This window comes from Prionailurus viverrinus, chromosome B4 (genome assembly GCF_022837055.1).
Source record: "Prionailurus viverrinus isolate Anna chromosome B4, UM_Priviv_1.0, whole genome shotgun sequence".
NCBI lineage: Eukaryota > Metazoa > Chordata > Mammalia > Carnivora > Felidae > Prionailurus > Prionailurus viverrinus.
In genome coordinates, this window is record NC_062567.1 from 8427079 (window position 1) to 8453658 (window position 26580).

General features: G+C 45.1%; 1 protein-coding gene and 1 non-coding gene across 3 annotated transcripts in view; both read left to right on the forward strand.

The window, feature by feature from the left end:
- CAMK1D (calcium/calmodulin dependent protein kinase ID) overlaps nucleotides 1-26580 on the forward strand; it is a 507758-nt gene that overhangs the window by 131828 nt on the left and 349350 nt on the right. The window lies entirely within an intron of this gene.
- LOC125171454 (U6atac minor spliceosomal RNA) lies at nucleotides 23032-23161 on the forward strand. Its single transcript, XR_007154357.1, has one exon. It is a non-coding gene; the product is annotated as a U6atac minor spliceosomal RNA (small nuclear RNA).

Genomic DNA, 26580 nt, shown 5'->3' on the forward strand with positions numbered 1-26580 from the left:
AATCATGCCTTTGTGTGCGTGTGTGTTTTTTTAATCCCTTTGAGGCCAGGCATTCAGGAAGCACTTTTACTCTTCCTATTTGGTATTTCCACCATAGGAACATTCTCTCTTTGGTCCAACCACTGATAGATATTGAGAGGCCAATAAATCTGTTGGTGAGGAATCTCTCAGGAAGGATTTTAGTTGTGTATAACAAGAGGGACAGAGAATGGAGTGTTTCCTTCCTCTGGTTACTCTTGATTTTCAGCGTCTGTTGGTAATGAGATAATTACACAACGATCAAAAAATAACTCAGCAGCTCTGACTAGCAAGTGCCCGTGTCCGTGAGAATTACCGCATAATGACAGGTATTAGGAGGGGACGCAGTTCCCTGGATGTGAACAGCTGCTGTATTTCAAGCTCCAGCATGCCATTGGAATGTCCAACCAAAATGGAAGGGAAGCTAGGAGATTAAAGAAAAAAGGACTTAACAGATAAATGGAAGCTAGTATTCTGGCTTCTGTTTTCCCAGTCTGAGCTTTCTTTAGGAAAGCATATATACGTACATGTATGTAATGATTTTGTTTGTAAAAATTTACACAGTCTTATCTGTTTCTTTCGAGGGGGATGTTGCTTATGTACATGGAGCTCTATGTATCTAGAAAGGAAGGGTGAGTTTATGTTTCAGAACAATGGAGGAAAGGGGGATTTATGTGCTTTCCTTGTACTTCTAGGCACTTGAGAATTTCCTCTTGTACTACCCATGCACCTCATCTAATATTATGTGCGACCACTTAATTGTATAAAAAAAAAAGCCCCCTGAAATTCTACCTGTGACAAACTCTGTTACATCTGGCCACTGAGCGAGATGTTCTGGCATGAATACCCAGGTGCACAGCACCCCTGTTTGTCTGGAAGTGTCCGTGGCAGAATCTTAGTCTTCCTCTTGCCAATTAGATTGAAGCCAGCTCGAAATGGTAGCTTGCATGTCCCAGATTTGGATAGGAGACCTTTCCCTGCAGATTTGTTCAGACAGGCATGAATGTTTTATCCTGACTAATTCGGTTATTTTAGGGGTAGGTTTCGGTGGAGCCAAAATCAAGAAAAAGACCCTGAATGGTGCATATTTGAATTTAGAAAGGGCTTTGCTGTGACTTTATATGTCTGTTATGACATTTGTGTCTATTCACATATGTCTAGTACCTTCCTGTGCAAAGTCTTGATCTGTCTTGTTCAGTGTCCCCAGCCCCAGTTGGATGCCACCCTCCAAGGCCACATGTCTTGCCCGGTTTGCTTCTTCATCCCCTCACTTCTGTACTCGCTGCAGCCCGTATCCCTGTCCTCCATGGGGACTTCTCCAGGTCACTGCCACCTGCTCCAGGGCCATTTTCATTATCGCACGAATGCTGCTAACTAAGTCCCATGTCCTGGTTTCCAGCCCCGGTCTCCTTCCTGAGCCGTTTCCCCTATATCCAGCGGCTCCCTGGATGTTCCTAAATGATGGTATCTCAAGCACACTCTCCCTCCATCCCTCTGCCGTCCCACAGGGTTCCTTCATCTCTCATCTCCCCGGGGACAACATCCTCCTCTACCTGCCCCTGCCTGGCATCCAGTTAAAATTTGCACTCCTTCTTCTACCTCTCATCTCCCCTCCCAGCCCCAATTTCCAGTCACTTGTCCCTCATCATCAAGTTCAATTTCAGCCTCTTGAATTTATCTGTTAACAGTGACTCACCGCCACTTCCCATATGCAGGGAATCCTCAGCATCTCTTTCCTGAATTTCTCCAATAACATCTTCCCTACTCGCTGTCTCCTCTTCGGTTTTGGCTCCTCTCCGGCTTATCATCCACGAGGGGCTCGGAGTGATTTTCCCGAAGCACGGATCTGATGGTTACTCCTCTACTCCAGCCCCAACAGGGACATCCCACTGCCCACAAAGTGATGTGCGTGAACTGTCTGCTCTGTCTTCTTTCCCCGTGCAGACATGTCTTTCTTCATGTCCCTCGTTTGGATGATAAACTGTATGGTCTCCCAACTTTATAAGGTCTTTTGAGAGGTGCCACCCACCCCCAGCCTCCTCGCCTCTGTCCTGGTCACATTCTCCCGTCAGCTGTGCTGAACTCCTAGAGCTATGCTGGGTGCTATCTTCCACCTCTAGCCTTTTACATATGTCGTTCCGTCTGCCTGGAGTCTGATCCCCTTCCCCCATCTCCCGGCTGGCCCCCGCACTTCCCCTTGGCCTCTGCTCAGATTTCATTTCTTCCAGGAACCCCCACCCCCTGTCCTGTCCTGCCACCTACACAGGATGTCCCCTCCTTTGTGCTCCCCCAGCACCTGCACTCAGTCCTGTGCACAGCCTATCGCTTTGCCTTTAACTGTGCGTGCTTCCTCCTCCCCGCGGCTGGATTCTCATCTCCTTGAGGGCCAAGGGCTATATGTTGGTCCTTGCTCTCTCTTCAGGTTTGCCCAGCACCCGCCAGTATCAACAAACCTTGATAAATACTGTTTCACCACTGAAGAAAAAGGCAGGATTAAAGTAGGATTCCACCCAATTAAGAAACTGTGATGTCTCAGCCATCCGGACTCCTATGTGGTGAAAGGAAGCCTTTAAAACCCTGAACTGGGAACAGTTTTGATTGTGTCCCTGGAAACACTGGGGATACAGATCAGAAAATTCTCATCCTGCTGTTGAATAATTCAGGCTCACGGTGATGGTGTGGGAGAACAGGCCAGGCCAGGTATGTGTCGCCTCTTCAGCTAACTTTAGCTGGTCCTGGTATTATTTTACAATTTCCCTTGCAGCACACCGTTTGTGATAAGCTGTTATTTTGAGCACAACGATTCCTCTTTAATGAGACATTTGTGAGCTCAGGAATAGTTGCACCGGATATAGAGTCAGCCCCCTGTCACCAGAAAGGCACCCCCCATTGCTTGCTGGGCTTCTGTATTTTTGCCCTAGAGGGTTTTCAAGACAGCTGGACAGCCCCGGTGTTTCAGATGGGGTCCCGGCAGGACAGGGAACTCACTCCAGACGGTTCCAGTGATGAGAATTTACTAGAGGGGCTAATGACAGAAGTGCAGGCAGGGTGAAAGATATCAGCAATAGCCGTTTGGGCACCCAGGACTAGTGCCATCCCTGGGCACAAGAGAGAGGGGTCCAATGAGCCACGGGAAATGGTGCCAGAGTGAACTGTGGCTTGGGGACACAGCCATTGCTGGAACCCGAGACTGAAACATGGAGGGAACAGGGAGGAAATACCCTGATCTGTCTCTTGGCCTCTCTGCTCTTCTGATGGGGCCCCCACTGGCCAGCCCAAAGCCAGAGGGCCTGAGTGATTCCGTCAGCAGCTCGGCCTCTGGGACACAGAGCAGGACATAGGAGGGTGCAAGATGGATCTGAGAGGGCAGGGAATAACCAGCCCTGATGAGTCCTCCCCCTGGCCATCCTGGGGGCCAAAACTGTTCTCTTTCATTTGATTTCAGCCCTTTTACTCTGCGGGAAATGTCGTAGGACTGTAAATAATTTTCTAGCTTCGCGGAACTTACCTTTCCTTGACAAGAAAGTGCTGGATCGGGCCTGACCTGCTGCAGATACATACCTGTTGAAGATGCTTGCCTCACAGTCTCTTCTCACCAGGGTTTCTTTCCTTATCCCACCTTCAAAATCCTGCCTTGTGTCATCCCCCAAGGTGTCCACACCCCTGCATCTCCACACCGCCCTAGACCGAGGCACTGTCTCCCTCTCCTGCCAGATGCAGTGGCTTTCTAGTGGCTTCTTCCTTCTCATTTTGCTCCCTCTCAGTTCGACCTCTCCACAGGAGCCAGTGCAGTCCTGGGAAAGGGCAGGTGGATTTGGGCATCCTGTGCCCACATCACCTTCCTGCCATAGGCGGGGTATGCCTCAGCTCCCTTGCCTGGGCCGAGAGGCCAGATGTGGGGGCCTCTGTGTGCTTCTCACTTCCCCGCAGTCACACTGAGCTCCCCAGGACCACCTTGCCTTCTGCCCCTGCTTCCTCCTTTCTGCCTCTGCCTCCACGTCCCCACCTTCTTTCTTTGCTGGGCTGGCTTCTTCTCATCATTCAGCTAGCAGTTAACCTGTCACCGGTCAGGGACTTCTTTCCTGACCACCGAAGGTCAGGATGGCCCCTCGGCCCCTCCCCCACCCCATTGTCTCTCCTGTAACCTCTGTGACCCTACACAGCTATGCCCACCCTTGGCACAGGGGCTGCGGAAGGTGCCTTTGTGCGGCCAGGGCAGAGAGAACGCCTGAAGCCATGCTCCTCCTGGGGCTCCGCTTCTGGGGAATCCCTGGGCTGTGCTTGTGTGCCGGTTCCTATTAATGTAATTTAATGTACTGGTTTAGTAGCCTGTGGGCCACAGGGCTGAGCAAATGTGGCTCTTAGAAGAACAGCCCCCCCCCCCCCCCCCATTGTGGGCGTCCCTTACATAACTGCTGGTCAGCCGCTTCTTTTGTTTTGTCTCCCACATTCTATCCTCCTTGTTCTCTCCTCTTGTTTTTCCCAACCTCTGACTTTCTGGCCTCATTTTCGCTGCCATGCATAATGATGAAGACACACACTCTCTCTTGGGTAGAAGGCAGCAGCCAGGATAATCATCGAAAACCCTGATCACTTGGGATCCTGCTCTTGGGGAGTTTGTGAGTGTGTGGATGGGATAAGCTGATGTTGACCTCTGTATTCCCATGAAAGAGGCATGGCTCAGCAAAGCCCCGTGATAGATAAACACCAGAGGGGAGCCGTCCAGGGCTGTTGGAGAGAAGAAACCGCCTTAGGGCACTCACCCCTGCTGGCGGGTGGCTAATGCCAAGGTTGTAGGAGGACAGTGCCCTGCAGCCCGAACTTTTGCTTCTGACAAGGGTGAAAGAGATCAGTGCCCTCCAGCTTTCACTAAATCAAATGAGCTTTACCCTAGGCCATTGGAGTTAATTACACAACCTTCCCCTCATCCTGCATACGGGCCATGTGCTGTCGTCTGAGAATGAGGCCTTACGTCGTGGATTTTGCCAATGAAGAGACTCAGACCTGAGGCTTTTCCAGCCTGTGAGGACCCCGTGCTTCCTTAGGGACCAAGCTGGAGCTAGAATCTGTATGTCTTTTATGCAGAGATGTGATTAGTATGTTTCAGTGTTTTTATTGTGTTTTGAATAACAAATTGGGAGATTTGCCTCATTTCCTTATGTTTTCCCCACCTTGCTCTTATTGCCTTATTGTTGGAGTAGAGAAAGGAAGAAGAAAATTAAAACAATAAACCAAAATGTTAAAGGCGGTTTGTGGCCAAGTTGATCAAACCCATGTGTCACCTGCGTATGGAGGCGGGAACTGTTTTCCACAGGAGTACTGTCATCTCTGCTTAGTGAGAGCGGGAGGGGAAACTGAGCCCCACTCTGAGCTCATCCACACCGATTACGAGGTGGTTCAGTTGCTAGAGGGAACTAGGGAGGCAGTTGGGTCTGGATGAATCCGAGGTTCTGATCACTCAGTAACTGGGGGAGAGCAGATAAATGGACACCAAGAGACTGAGTGGGTGCAGCACTGGTTCTCAGACACCTGCAAGAGAACCGAGTAACCACATACACTACCAAGTTGTAATAAATGACCCTCTCACTTCCCCAAGGAATGATTTGTTTAAAAGATTCTCTGATACTCCAGAAAGACTAGTGTGGTTGTTCAGAGCGCCAGCCTGACTAGTGTGAAGCGGCCAAGTGACCGCTGGTAGAATGAGCGTGCTCTCTCTTACTCCAGGGGAGGTTGGGGGGTGGGGGTGGGGACATGTCCATGCTTTACAGGACTCTCATCTTGCCTGTGTGGCCACGTCTGACTTTTCTCCTCCCCACCCCCCCAAGTCCCTGAAGGATTAGCTGGGAAAGTTACAAGTCATAGCTATTATCCATTTTTCTATATTACATTTTAAGATTTATAACCTCCTTGCTTCTGTTGAGGATTTGAAGACCTTTGCAATTTCTTACAGCCCGACTGTTTTTTTTTTTTTTCCTGAGAGTCTTGTACAAGGTCCACAGAATTAAAGTAAATACACATGTTCCACAGTGATTTAACAATCTCTGAACTATGTCACTAGTTAACTGAAAAGAACCACAGACCGTGCCCAGATGCATTCTGAGCCTGGGGACCGGTGTGGCATGAATTACATCATCTTACCAGGGAAAAACTGACAAACCACACACCAGGTGCTGGGTCAGATTTCATGTCTGCCAACCTCAGAATGACCCTGTTTATACTGTTTTTTTAGAGACTGAGGGAGGAAGGGCATGGAGATCCCTTAGTCTCTCAGCTGAAAACCTTCTCTTGTCTCAGCTACATTTATGCGTAAAACACTTTGCTGGAGATTCACTGATTGTTCTCATCTCATTATTACCAAGTGCCCTTCTGCAGACCACAGGATTTAATTACTATATTTTTCTTTCTGCCCTCATTTCCCTCTCCAGTGCATAGCATTTTTTATTTGCAGATCGAAAGGTTTGATTATTCATTATTTTATTTATGTATTTATGTTTTTTTCACTTTTTCTTTTATTTAGAAATTTTTAATTCCAGTGTAATAAACACAGTGTTATTATGTTGGTTTCAGGTGTACAATATGGTGATTCAACAATTCTATACATGACTCAGTGCTCGCCATGATAAGTGTACTCTTAATAATCCCCATCACCCACTTCTCCTCTAGTAACCATCAGTCTGTTCTCTGTGGTTAGAGTGTTTTTGGTTTGCCTCTCTCTCTTTTTTCCCTTTGCCCATTTTTTTTGTTTCTTAAATTCTGCATGTAAGTGACATTATATGGTATTTGTTTTTCTCTGACTTGTTTCACTTAGCATTGTACTCTGTAGTTCCATTCATGTTGTTGCAGATGGCAAGATTTCACTCTTTTTTATGGCTGAGTAATATTTCATTGTGTGTGTGTGTGTGTGTGTGTGTGTGTGTGTAAATCACATCTTTAAAAAAAATTTTTTTTTAACGTTTATTTATTTTTGAGACAGAGAGAGACAGAGCATGAATGGGGGAGGGTCAGAGAGAGAGGGAGACACAGAATCCGAAACAGGCTCCAGGCTCTGAGCGGTCAGCACAGAACCCGACGTGGGGCTCGAACTCACGGACGATGAGATCATGACCTGAGCCGAAGTCGGACGCTTAACCGACTGAGCCACCCAGGCGCCCCAAATCACATCTTCTTTATCTATTTATCAGTCACTTAGGCTGCCTCCATGGATTGGCTATTGTAAATAGTGCTGCTGGAAACATAGGAGTACATATATTCTTTTGTATTAGTGCCTTTGGGTTCTTAGGAGTTTGATAATATTTGCTTTTTCAAACAAAATAGCCTAAGCTTTCTTATGGTCTTCTCCCCCAATTTTGCTTAGTGATTTAGTCAACAGAAGGATGAAATTGGGCCAAGAGAATGAGAATCTGATCATTCTAATGCATGGAATTTTAGAATGCTTTTCCAAGTTTCACCTGGGACATTCGGTATCGTCCCCAAATGCTGTGCATGTGGCTATCCAGAAAGTCAGAACTTAGTGCGTGTTAGCTGAATGGAAACCACGGAAAAGAAAGGAAAACAAGATCTCTCTTCAGAGAGTCTTAGCGGCAGTCATCTATTATGATAGGTGATTTTATGTGTCAGGTAGGTTGGGCTAAGGGATGCCCAGATAGCTGGTAAAACATTATTTCTGGGTGTGTCTGTGAGGGTGTCTCTGGAAGAAATTGGCACTTGAACTAGTAGACAGTAAACACAGACTGTCCTCCCCAGTGTGGATGGGCCTCTTTTAATCCTGCGAGCCCAAATGGAACAAGGCAGCAAAAGGTGAATTTGGCCTCTCTCTTCTTGAGCTGGGATGTCTGTCGTCTCCTGCCCTTGGACGTTGGAGCTCCTGGTTCTTGAGCTTTCGGACTCAGATTGAATCACACTATCGGCTTTCCTGGTCCCGCAGCTTGCAGACAGCAGACTCTGGGACTCCTCAGCCTCCGTACCTACAGCAGTGGGTTGTGACAATATGTGTGAAGTGGTGTCCACAGAGGAGCTTGTTAGAGACTCAGTGGCCAGAGTTTTTACTGGGGGCTGATCATGTGGGCACCCTCTGCCTGGCATTTATCAACATTCCAGAATCCCAGAAGGGAAGTTGATGTTCAGCAAAACCCTTTTTTTTCCATTGTGAAAGCCTTTGTAGGCATAGTATAGTTTTTTTTCCCCCTTCAACTTGAACAGAACGAGACACTTAGGTTGTCTGTCATGGGGTCAGTGGGGCCATGAATTTCAGTAACTTTACCTTAGGTCCTTGAGGGTCTGACCTGGCCCGGGGCCATTCTTCTTGGGGCCATTCTTCTTAGTATTTCCAAAGGTCTAGAGTAATACTGGATATTTTTGTATCTGCCAACAGAGGAAAACTCTCTTTTCTCTTTTGGTTTCTTACCTTGAATAACTAGCCCTAAATTTTGTTCTCTTCCAAAGACTAAATGAAACCCCAAGTCTGTTGGGGTATTTCTCAAATCATAGCTGGATACAGGAAGATGGTATAGGTTGTGTGGGCTTTGGAATCAGACACACCACCGTGATTGGTGACTTCTGACTGGTTGCTTGGCTTTTCTGAGTCTGATCTACAAAAATGGGAGAGTTTTAGGATTTGAGGTTTTGCAGTGATATGTGAGAAGGGTCTGGCACTGAGCCCAGATCATGGGTGCCCAGTAGATGGCCACTGTTGTCATTATCAGGGGCCAGGAGTAGGCCTGGATCCAGTCAAAGTTATGAAGTAGGCTGGGTGCTGGCTTACATTTTCCAGTCTGTTCTTCTCATCCATTGTGAGCCTTCAGTACTGGCCCGGAATTAGCTGGTGGCTTTAGGGATAATAGTCTCCAACAGGTGATTGCCTGAGGACTACAAAACAGATCCTAAATTAACAAATCTCCACCCATAATTGAAAAGTTGAAAAATTCCTTGTGATATTCTCAAACCTATTAAGTAATAGTCTTGTGTCAGGATTTTCCAGAGAAACAGAACCAATAGGAGATGGGTGGGTGGGTGGATGGATGGATGGATGGTTGGATAGGGATTGGGGATAAAGAATTGGCTCATGTCATTATGGAGACCGAGAAGCCCCATAATCTGCCATTGGGAGGCCAGCGTAATTCCAATCTGAAGACCTGTGAGCCAGGAGAGCCGAAGCTGTGTGTCTCAGTCTGAGGAGAAGGCCAGTGTCCCAGCTTGCTCTCCCAGCAGAGTGAGTAAATTCTCCCTTTCTCTGCCTTTTTGTTCTACTTGGCCATGAACCATACTGATTGCATAAATAGGCACAGCGAGCCAGTCTTATCAGTTAAGCAGTGGGAATGCTTTCCGAATCCAAATTCTCAGATTCCCGCCAAGGGTAGGAGTCTGGTCCTTGCTGTGTGACCTCTTTCCCACACACCCCTCTCTGTGCCTGGCTTTTCGCAGAGCCATTCCAGGGGCCGTGGGTGTTGGCCCTTCGCTCTGAGCAATGCCCCTCATCCTCTTCTCTCTTGGACCACTGCTCTCGGATCTGCATGGGGAAAGAATCCTCGCTTTGAGCCACTCCTGGTGTCTTCTGTCTCCCTCTGGTGCCTCCTTCACGTTGGGTAAATGACCTGTTCGTCCTCTGCCCCGATGAAACTTTGTGTATGGCTGTTGTCCTGTCTGACCTGGAAGGACGAAAAGGTATAATTCCTGAACTGTTAATTCAGTTCCTTTCTTAAATGGCATGCTTTTCTAAGAAAAACCTGTGTTTTTTCCTCTAAGTTTATTTTTGAGAGAGAGAGAGAGCGCACGTGCACAAGCTGGGGAAGGACAGACAGAGAGAGAGAGAGAGAGAGAGAGAGAGAGAGAATCCCAAGTAGGCTCTCTGCTGTCAGCGCAGAGCCCAGCATGGGGCTTGAACTCACAAACTGTGAGATCATGACCTGAGCTGTAGTTGGACACTCAACCCCCCTGAGCCACCAGACACCCCTGGAAAAGTTTGTTTTCTAAGCCAAAGTTATTCCATGACGAGGGCATGTCTTTTCCTTATGGTCACATTCCTGTCTGCTGTGACCCCTTTTCTATTCACTTTACTTATCTGAGAGTTAAACATTTTAAAAAAATATTTATATATTTATTTTGAGAGAGAGAAGAGAGAGAGAGGGAGCATGAGTGGGGGAGGGGCGGAGAGAGAAGGAGACAGAGAATCCCCAAGCAGGCTCTGCACTGTCAGCACAAACTGTGAGATCGTGACCTGAGCCGAAATCAAGAGTTGGACACTCAACCGACTGAGCCACCTAGGCGCCCCTCAGAGTTAAACATTTTAATGAAATTGGCCTACAATTGCGGACCTCTCACCCAGGGTAGTGGGTCTACATTTTTGGCGTTATGCTAGGGATTATTAACCTTCAGGTTTAAAATTCTCAACATTCCTTCTGAAGGTTGAGGCGTTGTGGCAGAGATGTGATCGATTTGGTCTCCATAACATAGATGAAGCAGACCTCTTTCCTTCCTGCCTTGTCCCATTCTACCAGGTAGTGAATAGTTAACAGTTTTGACTTTAACAATGAGTAAAGAAAACTTGCCTTTGGACACCAAATACAAACCACACCCTTGGATAGCACTATATCGTTTGTGGGGTTTTTTTAGGCATAATACTTCTGTTTGATTTTGGCTTTCCACGGAATTTTCCCAAGATCTCAGCCTTCTGCTGCAGGATTCTTTCTTGTCTTCCCCTCCCAGTTACTATAACTGATCCATGCACTCTCCATGTGTGGGAGGCGGTAGTCTGGGCAGGACAGATGTCAGGCACTCTTGTCTGTGTCTACCAGGAGCTATTATCCCCGTCCCAGTGCCTGGCTGTCTGAGGACTATTGTTCTGTGTACCACAAGCTAAAGTGATTTTTCTTCTCCACAATTCATTTTTGAAGTTATTATGACAGGTGCTTTCTGCAGCTAAAAACGCTGTATGCATCGCAGAGATCAGAATGGTTGCTTGTTGTGGTTTAATATTTATTGAACATGTTTGTCTATGGTGCATGTGTTGACTGGAGCCCAGACAGTGAGAGCCACATGTTTGCAAAATTATTCTGTGAAATGTACATCCCTTTATGTTTGCAGGAAGCTTTCTCACCATTCAGTTGAGCTATGGAGATTGGATTGATAGGACAGAAACATTGTGCATTTTATTTGCCTGCATTTTAGGGCTTGGTTGTGATAACGGCTGTAGATGCTTGCTCTTCCGGTGCTTTCTCTCCACCCCCCCCCCACCCCCCCCATTCTATTAGCCTGGTCAGTGTGAGCATCTCAGAGCTGGACTTCTGAGCAGTTTGCACTGGAACCTGACGGTCCCAAAGCCCTGAGAGGGGCGAGGACTTACTTTGTTTATTCTGCTGTGTCTTTGTCACCAGAGAGGCTGATGAAATTTTATTTAAAAAAAAAAAAAAAGGACAGAATTTGGTGGCCTGATCTGTGTTGCTTTCTAGCACGTCTCTTTAAATCTGGTGGTAGGTTGCGGTGCCTGGGTGGCTCAGTCGATTAAACTCAGGTGAGGCCTGAGCCTGACTTCGGCTCAGGTCATGATCTCACGGTTTGTGAGTTTGAGCCCATGTCAGGCTCTGTGCTGACAGCTCGGAGCTTGGAGCCTGCTTCGGATTCTGTGTCTCCCTCTCTCTCTGCCCCTCCCCCGCTCATGCTCTGTCTCTGTCTGAAAAATAAATAAACATTAAAAAGAAATTTAAATCTGGTGACACGTGGAGCTGGGGCTGCCCTGGCCTGGAGTTCAATCTCTTGCTGCTCCTCAGAAGAGCTGCTCTTTGGTCATGTGGTACTTACAAACTAGTATATCGGTTGCTTGACGTTTTTCTCCCCACTCTTGTCATTCTTGTTATATTTCAGCCCCCCCCTTTTTTTCCGAGGGCACTTTTACTCTTTGCAGCTGAACATTTCCGTATATTTGTAGCTTAGTGTAATAGCCCTTAGCACCAGGACTACCTACTTTGTATTGAATTTATTTTTTTCTATTTAAAAAAAAATCTTACTTAAATCCAAGTTAGTTAACATATAGTAATAGTTTCAAGAGTAGATTTTAGTGATTCATCACTTACATACAATATCAGTGCTTATCCCAACAAGTGCCTTCCTAATGCCCATCCCCACCCCCCATCCAGCACCCCTTAGTTTGTTCTCTAGATTTAGGAGTCTCTCATGGTTTGCCTCCCTCTCTGTTTTTATTGTATTTTTCCTTCCCTTTCTTATGTGCATCTGTTGTGTTTCTTAATTTCCACATATGAGTGGAAATCATATGATATTTATCTTCTCTGACTTATTTCACTTAGCCTAATATACTCTACTTCCATCCACGTTGTTGCCAATGGCAAGATTTCATTCTTTTTGATTGCCAGGTAGTAATCCATTGTATATATAAACCACATCTTCTTTATTCATCAGTCGATGGGCATATGAGCTCTTTCCATAATTCGGCTATTGTTGATAGTTCTTTTTTTAAAATTTTTTAATATTTGTATTTATTTTTGAGACAGAGACAGAGCATGAACAGGGGAGAGGCAGAGAAAGAGAGGGAGACACAGAATCCGAAGCAGGCTCCAGGCTCCGAGCTGTCAGCACAGAGCCTGACGTGGGGCTCGAACTCATGGAATGTGAGATCATGACCTGAGCTGAAGTTGGACGCTCAGCCGAATGAGCCACCCAGGCGCCCCCGTTGATAGTTCTTTTAGCCCTTTTGGATACATGTATGTATATGTTTTTTTGGTTGGTTTGTTTAATTTGTGTGACAAGAGCCAAAATCCTCCCCCAGCCCCAGTCTAAACTTTATATATCCTACTCAAAGACAGTAACTAAAACCCTCCCATCACCTGGATAAAAGTCTGTCTCAGTAAAGTCTCCAGAGCACAGAATGGATTGGAAATTGTATAAAATGAATTTTATTGCACACAAAGATAAAAAAAAAATGGAAATCCCAAATTTATTTTTAAATTTATGAACAAGAATCTCTTTGAGGGGCTCCTGGGTGGCTTAGTTAAGCATCCGACTTTGGCTCCAGTCATGATCTCACACTCCATGAGTTTGAGCCCCGCGTCAGGCTCTGTGCCGACAGCTTGGAGCCTGGAGCCTGCTTCAGATTCTGTGTCTCTCTTTCTCTCTGTCTCTGGCCCTTCCCCATTTGTGCTCTGTCTCTCTCAAAAATATAATGAAACATAAAAAAATTTAAAAAAGAATCTCTTTGATGAAATAAAATTGCAGCAGTAATAATTCTTCCGATCTTATAAATGAATTAGAATGGACCAAAACTCAATACCATTTAAACCATAGGCTCAAAGGGTTATTCTAGGAGTTCGCTTTCTTAAAACTTTGGTTCCCCTTAAACATTATACAAAAATGGAACTTCATTTTCCTAATGGCTTAATTCATTTGGACCTGCAAAGCCCTTCCGGTCATAGTCACCTTGTGTTTGCCCCACCAGAACTTGAATATTGACCGTTAGGGTTTTCATTTGTGTAAAGTCTAATCATTCTGCTCTTTCATTTATTTATTTTTAAAGATTTTATTTTTAAGTAATCTATACACCCAATGTGGGGTTCAAACTCAGAACCTGGAGATCAAGAGTTGCTTGCTGCACTGACTGAGCCAACCAGGCCCCACCGCACCGCGCACCCGCCCCCCCCCCCCTTCTGTTCTTTTAGATTGTGGAAGTTTATACGTGGAGTGTTTTTCTCTTCTTTTGTTTTCTTTTCTAACAAGGAAAAGAAAAAAAGGGGGCGCCTGGGTGGCTCAGTTGGTTAAACATCTGACTTTGGCTTAGGTCATGAAGTCACATTCTGTGGGTTCAAGCTCTGCATCAGGCTATGTGCTGTCAGCACAGAGCCTGCTTCGGATCTTCTGTCCCCTCTGTCTCTGCCCTTCCCCGACTTGAGCTCACTTGTCTCTCTCAAAAATAAACATTAAAAAAAAAAAAAAGCAAAAAAAAAAAAAGATCAAAAAGGAACATTGAGCCATTGTTGAGCATTTTGGGAAAAGTGAAAATCTGTTCCCTGTATTTCATTTACAAGGAGAAGCAAGTTAGAAGCAAGCACCCGTGATTCTGCTGGGAGAGGAGGTGGTGATGGCAGATTCTAGGCTGAGTTCTGAGGAAGGAGAGGTATTTCTTTGCCTCCTTTCCACCTTCCCTTTTTCTCTCAGTTCTTTTCCTAGTCTCCTCTTTCAGTATTTCTCTCCTTTCTCATCCTTCCCTTCAATTGTTAGCCATTTCCTTTTACTCCCTTTATATATTAGCTCACAGCAGTTGAGAAAAAGTGACACCCCTTTCAGAGAGATCTATTTTGTTAAGGACTCTGGACAACAGATCCAAAGAAATTAACCCTCAATAGTGAAACTTTGGCTTTGGTTGGAGGGGCACTTATGAACTGAAAGTCTTCTCAGGAATTGTCTGTTTATAAGATCTGTTCACTATTTATGGGACAGAGATGACGGATGCCCACTGTGGGCCAGGTGCTGCCGTTAAACACACAGATGGATAAATGTTGTTGCTCATGGTTTTGAGGGCTCTGCAATGGCAGGGGAGGGGGCAGACAAGCATGGAAATTAGTAGTCACCGTATAGTCTTGTAATTGCCTTCATGGAGGCAGGAACCACGCGTTGCGCCTGCGTGATTGGGTGTGAGAACAACCATGGAAGCATCCATTCCCTGGTCTCAGAGACTTTAAGGAGGGGAATTTTCGAAATAAGGTAATGTGAGTTCTGTAATGAAACCATCCTGGAGGTTTGAACTCTTCACGACTCCCGTTTGGTTAGGCCTAGTTTCGATTCTGCCATTTTTGTTTCAACTTCCTTTCTTCACCTTACTTTCGTCTGTTATCCCGCTGGCTCCTACGTCCGCTTTGCTGTCCCCAGTGTGAGACGCGGAGCTCAGAAACCTGGGCCAGAAAGGGGAAGATGGGCTTGGGCTGCAGGGTTGACAGCTTTTTCCTTTGGGTATTTAAAGTATCATCATCTTATAATGTCACACACATTTTTAGACAGGAGACTGTCCCAAGATCTTTTCTTTTCCTGGCTTGCTGTTTACAGTTGTCACATCTGCCCTGTCTGCAGTAATAACAAGAAGAAGAAAGACTCCCAGTCTTTTTAATGTAAAAACCGTGAACTGTGCCTTTGACAACTGCAGAAAGTGTTCGCACCACTTTATTTTATTGTTGGTATAACTTTTAATTGCCTTCTTTGTCTTCGTGCCTTTCCTGTTGTTTTCTGGAACGAAGTGAACAACGTTTTCAAAGTCAGTTCAGAGGTGAACTAATGGTATAGCCATAAGAGCAGATATAGGCATGTTGGCAGTTGGTGAATGTCAAATCCTGATTTTAACGATAATAAATTTGGGGGAGGAATGAGAAGCTCTCAACTAGTCAAAGGAAGATCCTGTGTGGGAGAGGCTCCTGTCCTTCATACAGAGCAGTGTTCATTTCTGTTGCAGTAGGAAATATGGCTTCTTTGCCTCCATTGTTACCTTTATCATTCCGCCTGCTTGTCCCTGAGGAACCTCAGCTTTTACAAGTAGGGATAGGAGCCACGTTATAAATCCTTTCTCTTCTTGTAATCAAAGCCCTGTGTGGCAACCTCCATGCCAGGAATCACCGAACCCTTTGGATTTAGACCACTCAGTCCACACTGATCTGGTTTTTAGGCTTCCTTTCCTCCATGCCTTCAGGTGCTATGTATGCTGTATCTTCGTTTGACTTTGGCGTCTGTTGAGAATTCTGGCTTCTGCAATGAATTTATTCCTGTTGGGATAATTGGATGAATGGATGGGTTGGGGGGGCGGTTTAGAACAGAGCTGAGCACCACCCCAACAGGACGTTTCCCCACTTCATCCTAAGACACCTCCCTTTTTCTGGGATCAGTTGTTTGAATCTGAGTTGTTTTGGTCTTGTGCCTTATTTTAGCTTTGATGGCACAATATTAAAGAAGTTATCGTCTCATTCAACGTCGTTGTCAGTACCGACAGTAGTGAAGATACTGGAAGGTTGACTGCCTTCTCCTTTATTTCCTCTGTGTGTGTGTGTGTGTGTGTGTGTGTGTGTGTGTGTGTGTGTGTACATTTCTGCAGAAGGTCACCCAGAGCCCTTAAAGGGAATGACTGGCAGCTTTCTGTCCTGTCATGAGGAGAGGCTGAGTGGGCAGCCTCAGGCCTCTGATGCCCCCTGGGCAGCCTCCAGATAGTTTTCTAGATGAGAAATTGCAGAACTACCTGGATTTCTTGCCCAGGTGTGTTTGGGGGAGAGAGTTAGACAGCATGTAGATGATTTGAATTTTGCACGAGGAGAACACAAAGATTTTTTTGACATCAGACTTTTTTTTTTTTTTTTTGCCTCTGGGGCAGATGTTATTTTTCTCTTTTACTTTTGGTTTTTATTCTTCTGTAGTATTTTTAAAGACAACCGTGAGAAGGAATTACCCCTGGACCTTTTCTCTCACTGAAAAACATTAGTTGTGACTCTGAGGAAATGGCATGTGGCCATAAGGACAGGGTATGGCAGAATCATCCAAAATGCTGACTGCCTCCCTCAGGGCTCTGTGGGCTTGGCAGTTTTCTTAAACTCTGTGCCCCACTCACTTCATCTACATGATGGAGACAATAATCTCTTTGGATGTTGTGATTAACTGAGGTCACTCTTGTCAAATGCTTAGAATAGTCCCTGGTGTGTGGTCTTTTTTTTTTTTTTTTTTTTTTTTTGAGAGAGTGTGTGTGCATGTAGGGGAGGGGCAGAGAGAGAGAGAGAGAGAGAATGAATCTTAAGCACTTAAGAATCTCCATACCTGACTTGGAGCTTGATCTCATGACAGTGAGATCATGACCTGAGTGAAATCAAGAGTCGGATGCTTAACCGACTGAGCCACCCAGGCGCTCCACAGTCCCTGGAACTTAGTAAGCAGTTCGTGGTTATTATGTATGATTATACACTAATTCTGTTAGGTCATATTATTACATTATGAAAGAATCGAGTTTCTTGGTACAGTGATGTGGTCTTAGAAACTAGGAACAAATGTCCGCCCAGGCCAATGTTTAATGACTGTTTGGCCATGACTTGGTCATTTGGATCAGAGAAGAAGGCCAGCGTAGCAACTTTTTTCATGAAAGTTCAGTTTGCCACACTCATCGGGAGTCTACGGAGCCCCTCGAAAGCTGAGTGGGCAGAGCCCGAGAGCCCTTGAGTAGCTCCTCTGGTGTAGAGGATATAAAACATGGCAAATGGTCTTTTGTGGAGCATTAGGGGACGGACACCTGACTATTAACCAGCCCCACCATTAACTAGCTGTGTGTGCTCAGGGTCAGACCAGCTGTTCATTCGTTCGTTTGTTCATTCATTTATTCATTCATTCAGTTCACTCCATTTGTAAATAGTGCTAAGATATTTTGAAGTAAATTAAAGACCTCTTATTGCAGAATTTCACAGTAACCAAGACATGGAAGTAATGTAAATGTCTGTCAACATGTGATTGGATATATAACATGCGGTGTATATGCTCAGTGGAGTATTTATTATTCAGCCACGAGAAAGAAGGAAATCCTGCCGTTTGTAACAATGTGGAAGGACCTCGAGGGCATTATGCTAAGTGAGATAAGTCAGACAGAGAAAGACAAGTAACGTAGGATATGACTTACACATGGAGTCTAAAAAAGCCGAACTTGTAGAAGCAGAGCGTAGTGTGGTGGTTCCCAGGGCCATGGGGTGAGAGGATTGGGGAGATGTTGGTCAAAGGACTCAAACTTTCACTTAGAAGATGAATAAGTTCTGGGGAATCTAACGCACAGCATGGTGATGAGAGTGAGTGCTCTATATTATGTACTTGAAAGTTGCTGAGAGACTAGGTCATAAATGTTCTCAGCACATAAAGCAGGGGTAATTATGTGACACAGTGAGGGTGTCAGCTGACAGGACGGTGGTGATCATATTGCAGCAACTAAGTGTACCAAATCAACACATTGTACACCGTAAACTTAGCGTCATAGGTCAGTTATATCTCAATTAAAAAAAAAAAGATATCTTGACATTCCACCCCTCCTAGAATAAGGCTTTCCATCCCTCCCAGACCCCCAGGAAAGAAAGGAAGGAAAAAAGGAAGAAAAGAAATTTCTCCATGTAACCAAAATAACATTGCCATTACTAATGTAATTAACAATACGTCTTTAATATTTGCTAACATCAGTTCACATTCAGGTTTCCCCAGGTATGGTCAGGTCATACACTGAATTTATGTTATCACAGTCGCTTCATATGGGGGGCGGGGGGTGAGGGGTGGTACTGACTAAATGGTCTCCAGGCTCAGTGTTCGTGTTTTAATACCTTTAACCAAGTGCTGCTCCGATTCGGTTCATTTCTCTCTTGTTCCTGGAGAAGGAGGATTCGCAATGTATAGACACCAGCTATGGCTCTCAGCATGACCAGATGGAAATGTGGAAAGTATTTGGCCCATGGAATCAGTGGAGACGGTCAGGGGTGTGTCACACTGGGTTGGGCAGACCCAGCCCTCATGCCGGTTACATAGGGGAGACAGTTTTCGGCCCCAGACTGGCTTGCATTTGATGTGCTCCCTAAATGTTCATAATGCCGTTTACCGGTAAGAGGAAGACTTGTGCCGTCCTTCTGATTCCCTTTTGTTTTGTTACCTGAGACTCTCGTGTTTTATTCAGGGAGACTAAATGCTGATCTCTCAGATTACCTGTCTAGGGAAAGTCCCATTGTTCCAGAACAAAAGAGTGAAAAAGTCACGTAGTGAGAGCCTAGCTCCCGTCTCAGATCTCAGGTGCTGCAGCGTCAGGGGTCACTGGCCTGTTGGCACATTCTCTGCATTGTGTGGGTGTCCCGGTGAAGCCACTTCTCAGCTTCTTAGTGCCCCCCCCCCCCAAACTTCCCTGGGGCCACTGTGTTATGTGTGTGAGCTCTGAGAGCCGATAGTCTGAACCAGTTGAGAAGTAGGGTTGAGGGGTCAGGCAAGTAGAGGCCAGAATGAGAACTCTTGTGGATAAAAGAGGAATTGGCTGCAGTGTGTGCCGATAAAGAGCTTAATTCTGAACCTGCAAATCAGGCGGCAGTGCCCACTGCGGGCCTCCTCCCCAGGCCTAAGGGAGAGAAGCTGTAGGTGTGCTTCCAGAAGGCTCCCAGGGATGGAGGGAGAAGGGGCTGAGCATCCAACCCTTCTTCCTGCCCTGGGGAGGAGGGTGCGAGAGGGGACACAGGGAGCTACAGCCACAGACAAAGGGACACCCCTTACAGTTAGCTTCCTCTTGGGACCGACTGTCATGGGTGCCTTGTAGGCTCCTTCCCTCTGCCTTGGCTCTACAGACTAATTAATAGAGGAGAGAGAGAAATGAGACAAGTTCTGATAATAGTATTGTTCAATAAATACTTCCATTCATATGATATGCACTCCCTGAATAGATAAATCTTAAAAAAAATTCAACTTCAAAATTTCCCCCAAACTCTGGATATTTGTGGCATGAATGAATGCACCAATCACTGTTCGCATTTGGGAGACTCAGGATGGCTCTGTGTGTGTGTGTGTGTGTGTGTGTGTGTGTGTGTGTGTGTGTGTGTTGGGAAGGAAGCAGAGAGGAAGTGGGTTGGAGAGCCAAGGCTTTCTGAAATATTTATTACCTACAGGAATTCCAAGTTTCTCTGAAGGGTGTCCTGAGTGTCCCAGAAGTCAGCTCCTCTGACTGACAGCCTTCTGCCCCTGTGTCCCAGGGCTGAGACGTTGGGGACTTGACCTAGCACTTGTTTTAGGAGCCCCCTCTTTCCCAAGTGACCAGCAGTCCCCTCATGGAGGGAGATGAGCCATCCAGGTCCCAAGAAGTTGGTATGATAGGCAAGGAGGAACCAGGGGCCGGTAGACCAGGTGGATTGGGTAGGCAGATGGATTGGGTAGGTACCTTATAAGGTACCTCTTACAAGGTATGGAAACCGTACTTTGTGGTCGGGTATGTTCCGAGAGCCAAGTATGGAGCAGGACAACAACCTTCGTTCAAATTAATGGAGCAGAAGAATGCATTACATTTTACGGACTTTAAAAATTTGTAATAAAACATATGTAACAAAACATTACTATTTTAGCCACTTAGGTGTGCAGTTCAGTGACATTAAATACATTCGCAGTGGGCCACCGCCGTCTATCTCCAGGACAATTTCATCTTTTCCAATTGGAACTGCATCCACTAACCACCCCGGGAAACCACCACTGTACTTTCTGTCTATGAATTAGACTACTCTAGGCACCTCACATAAGTGGAATCATGCAGTTCTTGTCTTTCTGTGACTGGCTTATTTCGCTCAGCATAATGTCTGCAAGGTTGATCCATGATGTGCCAGGCATCAGAATTTCTTTCCTTTTTTTTTTTTTTTTAATTTTTTAATGTTTATTTTTGAGAGAGACAGAGACAGAGACAGAGACAGAGACAGAGAGTATGAGCAGGGGAGGGGCAGAGAGAGGAGACACAGAATCTGAAGCAGAGTCCAGGCTCCGAGCTGTCAGCACGGAGCCCCATGTGGGGCTTGAACCCACGAACTGTGAGATCATGACCTGAGCCGAAGTGGGACGCTTAACCTACTGAGCCACCCAGGCACCCCAGAATTTCTTTCCTTTTTAAGACTGAATAATATCCCATTGTGTGGATATGTCCCATTTTGTTTATCCATTCATTTGTTAATGGACGCTTGTGTTGTTTCCACCTTTTGGGTTTTGGGATTAATGCTGATATGAACATTGATGTACAGATATCTATTGGCATTACATCTTTTCAAAATAAACTTTTTTTTTTTTTAGAAATACAATATATACATTACGTTTTTGGTGACTACAAAATATATCTAACTCATTTGGAACCTGAATTTGTTATTCAATACCCCTAAAGTTTTAAATGTATGACTGTAGTGCATTTTATTATTGAGCCGTGCCTCTTTTGTCCTGAGTTGTTAGTTTTTGTGCACCCAGTTATGTATTTAATCTTGTTAGATCTAGTTCACCAACTTAGCCTGTCATGACCTTTTAGAATTCTGAGTCTTTCTTCTAGTTTAATTTTGGGTCATTCACAAATCTGATCATATCTCCTCTATCTCTGTACAAGTCTTGGGTGCTGCTGGAAACCTCTCCCTGCCTCCCTTCTGGTTGGCTTTTCTCTGGGCATTGCTGTGCTGTCATATACCCATTTATCTAGCTTTCCTCACCGCTGGTTTGTAAGGAAACACGTCCCCCTCCGCCGCGTATGTCTGCACATTTTCATGCCATAACAGTCTCCAGACTTACTGAGAATGGGACTACACCAGACTGGTCAGTCATACTCTGGTGTTGTTTGGGAATGGTAGCCACCAGCACGTTGTAGGTGAGGGGGAATGAGCTGTTCTCTTACAACCTCACGAGCAAGTTATAATGAAAGCAAGTTTCAGAACCAATTCGACATTGGACCCTGAAACAAATGGGTATTAGCAATCAGGCAGAGTCTAGTCCGTATGTCCTGTTCTGTCACCTGAAGTCTCAGCTCTGTGTCCTGTTAGGTGCTCTGAACACCACTTGGGATGAAGGGTGGTTGGGATGAAACCAGTGGCTGGACCATTTGGGATCAAGTCTAAGGATACAGGCTAAGGGCCTTGTCGGATGGAGCCTTATACCCTATCTATTCAAGGATAGAGACTGTCTAAACTATTTTACCCCGTTCTTGATGCGCATCACGCTAATTAACAAATCACCGATTTCATCAAGGAAAAAAAAATCGTTCCTCACATTCATTCTTCTAGTTAGTAGAGGATCTGATCTTACTCAAATATACGTAACAGAAGGGGTTCTAGTGGGGCACTTTTAGAGTGAGGACTGTTGGGTCTGGATGCTAGCTGATCCGCTCAGGATGCTGAGATATAATTTACCTATAGTAAAAATAACAAATTTCAGAATTTTTAAGCCCCTGTAAGGACCACCTAGATCAAGATGTAGAATGTTTCCAGAACCCTCCAAGGCTCCCTGGTATCCTTTTTCCCCAGTGAGAAGAATGCCCCTCCTTCTCCAAGGTAATCACTCTTCTGACCACTGTCACCATAAATTAGTGTTTCCTGATTTGAATTCCATATGCATGGAATCCTACTTAAGTTTTGTGAGATTCCTTCATGCTGTATAAATTGTTCATTTTCTTTCACTGCTGTGTAGTATTCCATTGTATGAAATGTAGATAGCCGTTCTACACCTGGTAGATGTTTGATCACTTCCAGCTTGGGGCTGTAGTGAATAAGGCAGCTAAAAACATTCTTGTGCATATCTTTGGTGGACGGAGTAGGAGTTATTGATTAAGGTAACTAACTGTCCCTAGAATTGGTTTATATTCACGCACACAGAGAGGATATCATATTTTCCATGACACATGGTTTTAGAGTATATTAAAGGGATCATACAAAACTACATATACAAACAAAGGAGCATAGTCTTGTAAAGTATGTGCTGGAACAAAAGCACATCATTGCTTTTTGTGTTCCTTGACTATAATAAATATTCTAAGCCACAGAGTCAATTTCCTGGGAGCCGAGATTCTCATGTGAAAGTATGCTGTTTCCTTGTGGCTTCTCTAGAAGGAGTGGGAAAAGGACCTTTTCATTAATTCTGCAAGTACGCATCATTCTCTAATTTTAGATTGTCATTGTGAAAAAAGCCATGGATTACTAAAAACTCTTGAGAATATCAACTACTTTTGGGGGGTCCCCTGCATTGGAATGAATAAGATTCTTAAATATTCATTTATGTTTTTCTTTCCATGTCATTTTGGGTATTGTGATGAAAATAAACTATTTGCTGCTGATTTAGAATCCCTGAATACTCTTATAAAAATTTAATTCCACCCGTATTAACTAAGCTTTCAAGGCTTTTTCAGAGGGCCTGTTTTCCTCTAATAGATTACTAGAGGGAAAATCTTTTAGCCTAGAAAATTGATGGATGGAAGTAGAACATGGAAACTGAACTCCAGCCACCAATGGGGATGCTGCATTGATTTAAAATTGAAAAGGGTCTGTGTTTTATGAAAGTGAAGAATTAGGTTAGCAGTCCCCTTGACAAGAATGCAAAAAACTCTAATGGTCTGTAGCACATGCATACATTTAAGGTATCACCACCTCTTCATAGCACCTAAAAACATTTTTTTCAACAACCCTACGGTGTGTTAAACATTACAGATGTCCTGTTCCGGGAGTCTTTCCTACACACACACCGCTGCACGTGTACTGAGATGACACTTGTACAAGGTTAGCGTTGAAGCTTTGTGTGTAACACCAGAACACCAGAAGCCACCAGATGTACGTCCGTCTATAAGGGAGGGGCCGAAGGGTGGTGTATGTGTGCAGCGGATGCTGTGTGGTTGTTAGAAGAGAGCGATGACGTATGTCCTGATGTAGACTGATGTCCAGGTACATTGCCATGTGAAAGAAACAAGGTGGAGGCCAGCGTAAAGACTGTGCTACCTTTATGTAAGAAAGGTGGAGATATAGGGGAATTTACTTATATTTGCATAGAGAAAGACTGGAAAGATAAACAAGACATAAATAGAAATGGGATCTGTAGCAGTCAACGGGATACGTAAGGGTTGGGAGTAGGCATAGAAATGGCTCCTTCTGCATAGATCTGTTTATCTTGTGTTGACTTTTGGAATCATGCAGAAGACAACCAACTCACAAAAATGAATCTGATCAGGCACGCTCTTGACATTGAAGTAGACCAAGAGCACGTGGCAGAAAGTGAAGCTGGTTGAATGCATCACGAAAGGGTGAGATCATACACTCCATTTCCTTTCTCAGATGCTCTCAAGTTCAGCCACTCAGTCATGGGTGCTTATTGAACCGGTCTGCCAGTCTGATGTGCCAGCCACTATCTTAGGTGGTGTCGGTGGGAGCCTTAAGGTCCAAGCTTTCCTGGAGCTGCCTGAAGGGGCAGACAACAAGGAGATGACCAGTGAGGGAGAGAAGACTCCCGCTGGTAGGCCCGGGGAAGGAGGTGAGGGCAGCCTCTGTTGGGGTCACAAGGGAGGATAATTGCTGATCTATATTCCTGCATGTTCAAGGCTCGTTGGTGGGCAGTATTTTTGTACATAAGATAAGAAAGTGGGGTAAATTCTCATTTTTATTCTTGCACTACAGCAGTCAGGATGTCATTTTACCATAGTCTCATTACCTCTTTAGTTAAATTTCAAATAAAGAAATAAACACATTATAGCAGTCATGGGTCCCCCAGTGTACTACTGTGTGGGCAGGAGGCCAGAATTTAGGTGAATAAAGAAAAAGTTGATTTGACCATTATAGTTTTGTTTTCACAATGGTGGGGTTATGTTGGGGATCATGTTATCTCCATGATTTGTGACTATAACCATAGGTTATTGAACAGACAAGATATTACTCTGACTAGCCTGTTATTTATTTATTTTTCCATTCACAAAGCAGTTAAGGGGCGCCTGGGTGGCTCAGTCGGTTAAGCGGCCAACTTTGGCTCAGGTCATGATCTTGTGGTCTGTGAGTTCGAGCCCCGCGTCAGGCTCTGTGCTGACAGCTCAGAGCCTGGAGCCTGTTTCAGATAATGTGTCTCCCTCTCTCTGACCCTCCCCTGTTCATGCTCTGTCTCTCCCTGTCTCAAAAATAAATAAAACGTTAAAAAAATTTGAAAAGAAGGCAGTTAAATGTAAATTTTCCCTATACAGCGACATATGAGCTATAGAAAATTGAACCCTCCCCCACCACGGTCTTCATGTTCTAGTATCTTCATGACAATTATTTTCTAAAAATACTATGATGTTTCCACAGTAGATGAGGTAGACATTTGAAACATTTCTCTGCTGTTTATTATTTTTTTCTCATTCTGGTCTTTTACTGGCATATTTCTCTTTCAGAGCTTCTAAAGCAGATGAAATATTAATACGGTTATTTTTTAAAGTTTTTACAATGACGTGATTTTTTAAAGGGAGAGATTTTTTTTCTCTCTGTTTCTTTCTGTTCCATTACATTTTGGTGAAGCTTGAGAAACAGAGATCAAAGGCCATAGGAAAATGTCATGGTCAAAGTGCTTCTCACCTCGCAGTTCCCCAGTGACTTAAACCTTGCTCAGATTTGACAGAATAACAACACAGACTGGCAGCCAGAGTTGGGAGTGTGGAATTTTCCTGGCAGCCAAATTCGAAAATGCAGATCTATCTGAAGCCAGCATATTCACAAACAGTCGTAGGTTCGTGAGTTAGTTAGGAAAGCACCAGAAATCAGATTTAAGAGTGAAAAAAAAAAAAAGGAGAGTAATGCAGATCCTTATTTTATGAGCACAGCCAAGTGCTATCTACAGAACCATAAGGAGAAGCTCAGGGGTCCCTGGGGTCCACTGTCATCCTAGGGGATGCACAAAAAGCTGAAGATGATGATGGGGGCTTGCCTGCGTGTTTCCCTGTTGCCTATTGCTTGAGAGACGTGGGCCATCTTGGAGGGCTGGCCGTTTTGAGACTTGGCCAGTTCTCCTCTCTCCGGGAATCTCAGAGCGAACTAGCTAGGATGTGGTCTCTGCTTCTCGGTAGGTAAAGAAGAGGAGAAGGAGTGACCACGTGAGCTCTTCTGCTCTGTCACCTGTCCTGGCCTTACAGGGATGTGTGACGTCACCCGGCTTGGCTGTGGGAGTCCCCAGAGCTGCTCCCTGATGGTGTGACTATTCTCATAGTCCATCACCAGCATAGCAAGGCCGGGAGGTGCATTAGGCAGCTTTGCTCCAGGGTAATGCAAGGAATCTGGGAACAGTAGGGGTATGTATCCGGTGCTCACACTAGGTTGTGTTTTCTTTCTGAAATTCATTTCCGGAGAGGAAATAAACACGGCAGGGATGCAAAGGTGAGAAAGGATGACAGAGCCAATGCTCTGATGCCTTTTGCTGTTTGGGGAGATGTTTGTAGAGTAAGCATATCCAAATGCTGTGCAGCAGCCTGTGAAATTTCTCATAATCTTTGGGTGTTCTCCCTCCATGACTGTGGCCTCCCCAACCTTCTCTTTTATTTATTTATTTATTTATTTATTTATTTATTTATTTATTTATTTATTTCAAAAAATTTTTTTAACGTTTATTTATTTTTGAGACAGAGAGACAGAGCATGAATGGGGAGGGTCAGAGAGAGGGAGACACAGAATCCAAAACAGGTTCCAGGCTCTGAGCTGTCTGCACAGAGCCCGACGCTGGGCTTGAACTCACAAACCACGAGATCATGACCTGAGCCGAAGTCGGCCGCTCAACCGACTGAGCCACCCAGGCGCCCCCCCCAACCTTCTCTTTAAAAAAAAAAATTTTTTTTTCACGTTTTATTTATTTTTGAGAGACAGACACAGAGCAGGAGCAGGGGAGGAGCAGAGAGAGGGGAGACACAGAATCCAAAGCAGGCTCCGGTCTCTGAGCTGTCAGCACAGAGCCCAATGCTGGGCTCAAACTCACAAACCACGAGATCATGACCTGAGCTGAAGTCGGATGCTTAACCGACCGAGCCACCCAGGCGCCCCTCCCTGCAAGCTTCTAATAGAAGCCCAGCCACATTGAGTGGAGATTGTGTTGCTT